Genomic DNA, 9,669 nt, shown 5'->3' with positions numbered 1-9,669 from the left:
ATAGCTACGGAGCTGAACTTACACGTGTGCGGGGTATCCTTGAAGAGATTAAGGACGCGCCTGCGACGAGCCGTGAGACCATTAAAATTCGTACAATCGTCGTTGGTGTAAACAGGGTTTAAGACCGTAGAAGTTGGCACGTTGCTCGAGGATTTCTACGTTTCCGTCGAATACGCGCACGTCCCTGCCGTTTTATTGCCCTGCTCCCGATAGCAATTGAGGTACACACAATAAATCACGCCGCGAAAGTCGGAATCATCGGCTTCGTGGGATGTCGGACCTGGGCCCAATTTTCCTAAGCCCCGTTCGCATCGACGCCCCGCAAGGCAAGCAATTTTATTACCGACAGGCTCACGATGGACAATGATGGGCCTCTGATTGAATATCGGAACCCCTCATTGCAACGTCTCTCAAAACGTGGCCCGCAGACCCTCTCGCATTATACAGGCCGTAAAATTTCTAACGTCGATGTGCACCATATACTCGCGACGACAAACCTTTCCCTCGTTAATTCTACCCAGGGCTAAATGAACAGTCCCAAGGTCGCTCTTCAGCCCTAGTTCTATTTGAATTCTGGTCATCTATCTCATTACATTCGGGTTCGTGCCATTACACGTGACAAAGAATGACACCTAACAGCTCTCTGGCTCCTCCCCTTAATTAAAATTCTTATAATCCGGGTCGTTAAGGTTAGGTATACTGCTATTATACCTAACTGAGAATTACACCTACCTACCAACCCCCCTCTCTTCATTCGAATTCTGACCATTCAAACAGACATTTTTTGGTAATCCTTGGAAGTAATGAGCGACAAATAAAAGTCAAGGCTCGTCGAGAAATCATTACCTGAAACAGTTGTATTTCATTCGATGGGGTCGTTTATTATACTCTACCACCGTAATTTAACACTAGAACCACCAAGCAGGTCGATATAACCCCTGCACTTTGAGCTTAGCATTCAAATTACTCAATTACTAACGATGCCTGGTTGCGATTTTCTATGAGAATAGTTCAAATAAAAAACTAATTAAACCAGCTAAACGATTCGTCCCTTCCTCCTACGATTCCAAAGGTGGGCCGATACAAATAATGAAACGAGCTTCGGTAGCTCCCAAGCGTTAATTCCTTTCGATCCTCGATTTCCAAGTTTCCATTTGATATTTTCTTTTTCTAGGGACCGCGATGATGGTCCCAGCGGGTACCAGGATTTTCGCGGGCACCAGATTTAGACCTGGACGCCGGCTGCACGGCGCAGGTAGGCGAGCGAGGCTTTGCTCGCGGCAAACGTTCGAACGAATAAGCTGAATGCCGCGCGCGTCTCGCCCCGGGAGAACGGGCCTTTCTTTATTTCGATCCTCGGCCCTGGATCCTCCGGCCCTCGCTTCTTTTCACAAGACGAGTTTCATCCCGGGTGAAAAGAAAAGAGAGATCGTACGGAACGGTGCGCGTTTTGAATGGCGCGTCTCGCGAAGATCTCGAGTTTCAATGGCCGTGCCACGTCCGATTTCGTGACAACCGAGAGACGACGAAGGAGAACACGAGAACGGGAGCTCTACGGACCCGACACAAAGCGGAGGGACGATTCTCTGGGCCCAGGAAGAGCCCGAAGGAACCGTGACCGTGGACCGCGACCCTCGTCGAATCACGCGACCCGTGGATATGCCCGATCGAAACGGAAATTGACCATGATGCGCCACCATTCGTAGGTGAAGCAGTTTGGTACTCAGGATATCAAGGATTCGAGAACTATAGCATCGAACTCGCATTCTAGAATTCTCTCTTACTTCTTAGGAAGCCTATTAGCAGATTGTTGATCGGCGATTTTCACAGAAGCGACTTCGCGTCACCGGCTATTATTATTTTCTAAATGTGAAATGTTACCCACTACAAAAAAAAATGATTAATTCTTTCATAAGGGTCTTTCTCCCTATGGTGGCGCTACAAGAGTCGCGACCCTCGACTCTCGACTCTCTTTTCTCGCGCGTTTCTCCACGCGGGAGATCCTCGACAGAAATAGTCGCAACGCCACCCCAAGCGATACGCTCGGCCAACCTTTCGTCCGTGGAAGTTGGAACGTTTTCCTTCGTTCTTTGCATTTGTTAAAACGTTTTCCTTCGTTCTATCCATGTGCATTCTTTGCAAGAAAAGAACCTGAATTTAAACTCGAATCTCACGCTTACCATAGAATGGGCCCATCCGCGGTCGAGGTTCAGTTGGAGAGCTGCCGGAAGGCCCAACTTGAAAGACGGTCGATCAAACCCGCGAGTGTACCTTCAATAATCCTCTGCGTGTGTGGGACTGCTCGAGGGAGGATTCTACTCTGGAATTGGGTTATTCTTTTTTCTGTTGTTCGGCTTTCGATGGGCAGGATTCCATAGTTTGTTAGAGACCAGCCTACAGTACGTTTAAGATGGTTAGGAGAAGAATATGTTAGAAGAAATATAATAAATTTGAATGGAATAGTAACCTGCAAGTCCCTCGTGGTCTTATCTTTTTTGGAACAACCCCCAAAGAGTACGCGCGTGCGATGTGCCTACAAACACTAACATTTTCGTTACTACACTTAATTTTCATTAAAAAACTACATATACCCATCCACCATCCTCAAGATGTCACGGTATATAAAATTGATTTTCCACAAGATCTCTTCCTATCCTATCTAAACTCTTTCCTATCGATTGCGTACTTCTGTCCTCGCTACAATCGCGGTAACCTCGCGCCATAGCTGGTCGCGTACGGATTGGAAGCTTCCCGGTGTCTGGCAAGAAACCACCGAAGAAGCTGAAACGAGACGGTGGCAATCGCGCTTTTTGTCGAGGCTCTGATCGTTTTCCTCTCTCAAGACGCGATTGGAACCGACGCGACGATCGAAGGGCGACCCGCGCGAGCTTCGAGATTCGTTCGCCGATAGAACGCGGAGAATGCGAAGCTCGCGCAGATCCGCTCGTAAATCTCGACGATTGGTCGCTCTCGCTGGTTAGGTCGCTCGTGCGTTTTCCCCTTTCGTTCCTCCCGTGGGAAACAGGGACGACGAGGTGAAGTCACCACGGGGAAAGAAAAGAGCCAGACCACCGGGGCGTCGCGACGATGACGTCTTTAGGCCTTTATAAAGGATCTACAAAGAAAACAGCCTCGGTGCTTCGAAAGCTATCTTAAAAACTGAACTTGGGTCTCGGTACTGAAAATACTACAAACTTGGTAAACTATATTCCTGACCAACAAATGCTACTTGTTAGGCTACACGCTAGCCTAAGGATGCATCGCTGAAAGCCGTCTTCGAGAAAGGAACTCGTGCGTTCGATTGGGAAAGGTCGCGCTAGTCGCTCGCGAACGCGCGAGCTCGTTTCGCTTCCTCGATCCGTCCGAGTGGTTCCGAATCGGTCGACGTCGAGAGATCGGCGAGCTGCGAACCAACACGAAGAGAGGACCGGGAGAAGGAGGACTTCGGTGCGTCGCGGGCTTCTAGCGAGGGAAGCAGAGAGCATCCAACGATAATCCAGTCGATCCTCTCGAATTCTCCGTTACGAATAATAAACTCGCCGACAAAGTGGCCGACTCCGGCAGCGGTCGAGCGGGGATCGGGCATAGACGCCTTCCACGAACCGCTTTTTTCCGTTTCGACCTTCCACGCCGTAAAAGGAGAGCCGAGCTCTCGTGGAAGGACGACCGCGAGGTTTACGCTGCTCCGATATTGCTCGACTGCTTTTACGGTTTCCTCGATAAACCGATATTTTTTTTTTTTTTTCGCTGACCGACCTGGGGTGGTCGTCGGGGCACTCCGTCGATGGAGCTCTCGGGGTCCTTTTCGAGCACCGGTGCTGAAAAGAGGTGAACGAAATCGAGAGAATCGGCGTGGTGCAACACGCTCCAAGTATTAATACGCGGTGGAAGGTTTCGTCGATGTTCGTGATCTTACTGTATCGCACATAGGACGATGGAAGACTATAGGCTCAAATTATTTTCTGTCATAACTACGTCGTAATAAATTAAGGTTTCAAAATGCGCAATATTGATCGTTCTACTCGTGCTTGTTCAGCTTTAATGACTCTTGAGAAACGGAGAGTGACGTTTCATATATATTGCTTGTACGCAAGGTGCTGCACGGTTGCATCACGACCCCAGATAATCTCAAACTACTTCAATTTTATGTTTCTGCTGGAAATCCAAGACGTGCCTAGCCGTATCTGGAATCGCGATGTTGTACGGTGCGTTTACTGGTATTAATCGCGTGGACATACGAACTTGGAACGCAACGTATAAATTCAATATATCCACTGCTACTTTGTTGTTAAACGAGGAGGTCTTATTCCTCCCAAGCTTCGTTGCTTTCGCGGTACATCCGCCCTTTTACACGTGTAATAATAACGATGACGGTAAACATACTCCTTCAGCGGCAGGTCATTACGTCTGTGGGAAAATCGACGTACGACTATCGTTGCACCTTGTCGCGTCGAGCGATCGTACGATAAGTCGTCGCGTCTGTGGCCCCTATTACGGGCGGAGTTCGCGAAAGGACGCGTTAGCGAACCTTCCTTCGGGCTCACCCTCTCGAATCGGTCTACCGATCGAAACTCTCCCCCTCGCGAGCTGCCCACCCGGCCGGAAATTCTGCCACGAGCCTTCCTTTCTTTCCTCGTCGGCCGGGCTCGCTCTCAGCGCGGTTTTCTGACGAAGCTGGCCCGAATTCCCACCTAAACAAACAATTTCAGCTAGTTGCAAACATTGTTAAACCCATCCAACCGTATTCGACCTGTAATTATAGCTCTGCAAGTCCAGTCCATGTCTTTCAAACTTTCGCTAACTTCGGTCATTTACAACTTTTTATCATAGTTGATCCTACACCTATGTTCACGATCTCTAAATAATACTGCTAACAAGCCGAGTGGTAAAAGTATCTATCAATGATTTATGAAAGCTACAGTTATAGAATTTCGTAGCCGGATATGATCAAGAGTATACAGACGTGTATCGACGTGACGTCAATAGTTTGCTAACAGTCCTGCAACATCCATTAATCTTGGATCTTGTCAAAGTGAAACCGTAACTTTTAAAGTCTCATAAGTACGTTGCCCGACATCCACAGTTAGATGTCATCCCTAAGTAGTACATGGGTTCATCCGCGCCCCCCATGACACGCCAGCTTTTCTACCCTTGTCTTGGTTGTCCCGGGTCTGGTCCTCTGAAACAAAAGTAAACGCTCCGATGAACCGGGTGTCCCCAAAAAGATAGCTGGCCCGAGAGTCGTCTCGATCCCAGCGATGACCTGGCGTGCACCCGTGGAAACTCTCATTTCGATTCGTCTTTCGGTAGCGTCGCGACCCGTTGCTCGTGTCGCAGTCGTCCTTTCTCTTTTCCCTGTCTTTATCGCGAACGTGACCCGGCTGGACGATCGAGAACGTTGACCCTACGCGTGGACCTCGCTACGCGCCGAGAAAGCGATAAACGGTAACAAACGCGAGGCAAAAAAGATCACGGGACGTCCGTGTCGCGAATTTCGATCGCTCGCGTCACCGCGGATTCGAAAATTTCCGTCTATAAAAAGAAGATGGTCTACACTGCGAACCCCCAACCTTCGTCATTCACAAATACACAGCTGAGAGCGTGGATGAATGATGGGTTCCCTCTAATATCGTTACATTGCAAAACATTTATCGAACTCGAACGAATGATACATTTCTACGTAGAATAATAAATAGTGCAAAGAGTTACCTTCCTTCTTCTATGTATAACAATGAATAATATCGAATACGAACGAGCCTCGACGAAACGAAAAACCGATCGAAATCGTTGGCTGACGCATAATGTGCAGTTCGATATTCCCGGAACGAACGAATGGCGATCGCGCGACGCCGAAGGCAAGGTTCGTCGACGACACGGATCATTCGAAGAATAATTAGTCGCGCGAAGAAGGCATGGCGGCTGCCGTGCCTTCCGTTCGTGGAAAACGTGAGCGTTAAATCTTGGATGACGATGACGAATCTCGAGCGTCCCGAGAGACTGAAAGGACGCGTGGTTCGCGGTCGAATTTTCGCGAGGAAGGGGAAGAGAGTCGTCTTCCGAGGGGAAGGGAATTTAGCTGTAACGACGGTGCTCCGTCATGCGTGAACCACGCGCGACGTCCATGCGTTAAACGAGACTCCTTCCAATAGTTCTTTCAATTAACCGAATAGTTGACACAAGACTAATCTGTTAATGCCTCATCAAGACCAGGAAGAAGTTGTCAAGCACTGTACCGCAAACAGTTCGGTAGAACCAGTTATACTCTGTTTGCCCTAAACAGACTTTCTTTCAAGGCTGCGTCAATTCCTTTAAACTATCGCTTTTAATATACTCTTATATCACCATGCAACTTGGAGACTACAGCTAACTTAGTTTTAATTAAACGTGTAACTACAATGTATGCTGTTGCTTTACTACAACATTGTAACAGGAAGGTTACCCCTATTGGTGCGAGATAACCATCGCGACCCTGCGGACGAGCGTGAACGACGAGTGTTTGGGATAGCACCGACGGAATCGAGCGAATGTTTACAGAGCGATATCGGGTAAGAGAAGAACGAATCGACTCTATGAATTCACGCGGAGTTCAAGCCACACGATGACACGTGGTATGAGTGCGTGATCTCTGCGTGAAAGGCCTCAAAGAAGGCCGTGATTAGGAATCGAAGAGTGCACGAGAGGTACTTGGCATTGAAGACTCATACTTTACTGAAGCCTAATCTGTTAAAACCTAATCGATAAAAATGTATATTCCTCCTTCCCTCCAACATCCATTTATACAAATAAACATATTGAACGTGTTCAGAAAGGTGTCGATATTGTTTTCTTACTCGTCTGCCATTACTTTGCGTTTCTTTCGAAAAACGAGAAGACTTTCACCCAATAGGACTCGAGTACCTTGACTTGCGAATCGGATTCGCCGTGTAATCCGTGGGATGCATTAGAAAGCGTCAGGACGCGATAAAAGGTGCGTTCTGGCAACGATGGAAGCTGCCTGGAAAATTCCACTCGGATCGAGGTACGGGTACGGATTTGGGTTCGGGATTCGTGTTCGGGCCCACGTCCGGGTTGGCTCGTTTGGCTGCGGTCTGGCTCGACCGTCGCCCCGATTCAGGGAGGAGGTACCGTGACGGACGAACGAAGGGATCGAAAAGTACGCGGGAAACGCAATTAGAGCAGAACCGGTCGCTGCTACAAACAGCTTTCGGGGGAGAGAATGTTTTGTCTATGCCGCACGGTACAGTTTCCGCTCGCCTTTGCGGGGCGTAGACGATCCCTGTTGCTCCGTCCTTCGGGAAACGTGGAAACGATCGAATTTACCTCGACAAAGCCTCCAAAGCCGCTGTTTTAAAAAGAGAACATTTCTGACCCTGAAAAATACCATGGTAAATATTCCAGGGGATGATTTAACGAAGAAACTATCGATTTATAGATCTGAATATTTGTTATCGCTTTCCTGTTTACCTTGGTGAGTACTACATGTCTGCAATCAAAGATCAGGCCATTCATTTTGGCACAGCTTTGTAGAAATAGAAACGAAACGAAGGGCAATCCTCTCCGAGCGATTCGAGTCCAATCCATCCACGCGACAGGAATCGCGAATGTGCATGCATGGATAGCGAGGCCAATCTCCTACGTCTTCTCTTTGCCGCTCTACCGCTTTTCTCCCGAGCGAGCGTTTTACGAGAAACTGTGATAAACAGTTTCCTCGATGCATATACCGTTTCTGAAAGGAAACAGTTAAGTTTTATTCGAATGAAGACCATCCGACTACTGGCTCAGTCAGAGTTGCATACGAGTGATACAATAAATTTGTGTCAAAGATAAACACGAAGAAGATAAGTCTGCACATCTACATGTACTGGATTAAATTATAGAAACAAGCTACATTTCTACTTACTGGCAAGCCTATGTCTCCCCTGCTCTGTTACTAATATCTCTAGGGGTATCATTGGTCATCCGATATTCGAATAACGTTTCGTCTATCCTTGAATCGAACTTGACTCGCCGCTCATGTCGGCGAACTCAGACGAATGTTTATCTTTTCGAGTGCATAGCAGTCGGCGTCTTCAAAAAGGCGATAGGCTTTAGTGAAATCTGAACACGGGCCTCCCCAATCGCATTAACTTCGACTTGTGCAATCCGATCTGCTTGCAGCTGTTCCGAGAAACCGTCGTTTTTGCACAGAAAATTTCGCTTCTTATCTCCGCGTGATCGATCGATTGAACGTAATTTCCTAACGATCGGACGAAAACAACCTATGCGTCGCGCTTCTTTTTATTAATAAATCCTGAATCTAGACGTCTGACTTGAGAGCAATTGTGTCGAAAGCTTTGCGAAATATGTAAATAGTTACTCTGCGATCAAAATTGAATATTGAATTATTCCTAACCTAGAGTTAAGTGGCGCCAATACGCACAACCTCTGAATGTATTACCACGATATTTTATGTTTTATGTTACATTACAAAATTGTGTGCAATTCATTTCGCTTCGTTACTGTTACAGCATCAATGACTAAGAAATTAGATTGTCTATTTATATAAACACAGCCACAGAAAATAATTGAATGCAACTCACGAAAGAAACTTTTGGGACAAGCTAATAATTACCTTATCAACGAATCCTCAAATTCGATCCCTAGATCTATAACCTTTAACCTCCCTCCCACTATCGAGTCTTCGTAAAATGTCTGTAGTTGTAATGCTAGTTATGGGAGATGATAAATTTGAGAAAACAATACACGATCTATCAGTGAATCGAGAGTTCCATACATATTCATCGCGAGCGAGGGTCGAGCGCGTCAGTAGCGCCCTCGGGTGCAGGGACGCGAAACTAACCTGGAAAGATTAGGCGACAGGTTTTATCGACGCTCGCTACTCGTCTTCGCTGACGCACGATCGTCGGGGAAACGATGCACCTTGTTCGTTGGTCGTCGTTTCGTTCGCGGCGCGGGTATATTTGCTGGAACGATCATCGTTGCAGGATCGTTTATCGCGCGAACGCGTTGCGCTCGCGACGCAGAAGATCGTGAAGGTAAAAAGAGACGAACGTGCTCGGCCGTTCTTCGGGCCAACGAACAACGATGACCTCGGTTTCAGGGTCGTTTCGACTATTATTCGCTTGCGCAGACTTAACTCGCCTTCTCTTCGTTCGCATCGTTCCCCCGCCTCGTCTCTCGCAGTGTGTCTTTTGCCTTGCTTGCACCGTCTCGCCTCCTATATGTATAGCGAGCCATGCATCCTTTCGCCTTCTTTCGTTTCGTCTCGCCTCCTCTCGCCTAGGTAGCCTTACCTCGCCGCCCAACGTCTCACCTCGCTCCGTCGTGCTTTCGCGAATGCTCTCCATCTCCCTCGTCGTTCCGCTCCTAAGGGTGCAGCTCCTTCGAATCGCAGAATCATTTTAACGACTCTCGCAATCTAATTCTCTTGGCCGCTTCTTTCGCGTCCCCCGACGTTCATCTAATACGATTCGCGAACTTTTTGCTGCCCCACTAATCGAGAATAGAGCACGTTCGAAAGGCTATTCGAAAGGATGCTAGATCGATCCGTTGAGCTTCGTTTCCCTCGCGATACCGTTGCAAAACACGACAATTGCGTCGACGAGCACTTACGCGATTACTTTCTCGACATGGAAAATCGCGCGTAAAACCTGAGGGCGCTGCTTTTGA

The 9,669-nt window shown here is 47.8% G+C and overlaps 1 long non-coding RNA gene across 3 annotated transcripts; it reads right to left on the bottom strand.

Moving 5' to 3' along the window:
* Positions 1-2,195: 2,195 nt before the first annotated feature.
* LOC128894358 (uncharacterized) lies at positions 2,196-9,526 on the bottom strand. Of its 3 annotated transcripts, none has more exons than XR_008461528.1 (3): positions 9,314-9,526; positions 4,964-5,179; positions 2,196-4,691 (listed from the first exon to the last, which is right to left on the bottom strand). It is a non-coding gene; the product is annotated as an uncharacterized LOC128894358 (long non-coding RNA). The 3 variants fall into 3 exon arrangements; XR_008461530.1 differs by having other exon boundaries at positions 5,046-5,179; XR_008461529.1 differs by lacking the exon at positions 9,314-9,526 and adding an exon at positions 8,612-8,656.
* Positions 9,527-9,669: the final 143 nt, after the last annotated feature.

This window comes from Hylaeus anthracinus, unplaced genomic scaffold (genome assembly GCF_026225885.1).
Source record: "Hylaeus anthracinus isolate JK02 unplaced genomic scaffold, UHH_iyHylAnth1.0_haploid 3, whole genome shotgun sequence".
NCBI classification, from domain to species: Eukaryota; Metazoa; Arthropoda; class Insecta; order Hymenoptera; family Colletidae; genus Hylaeus; species Hylaeus anthracinus.
Note: the sequence above shows the minus strand (reverse complement) of the source record. Positions and strands in the feature narration are given on the sequence as shown.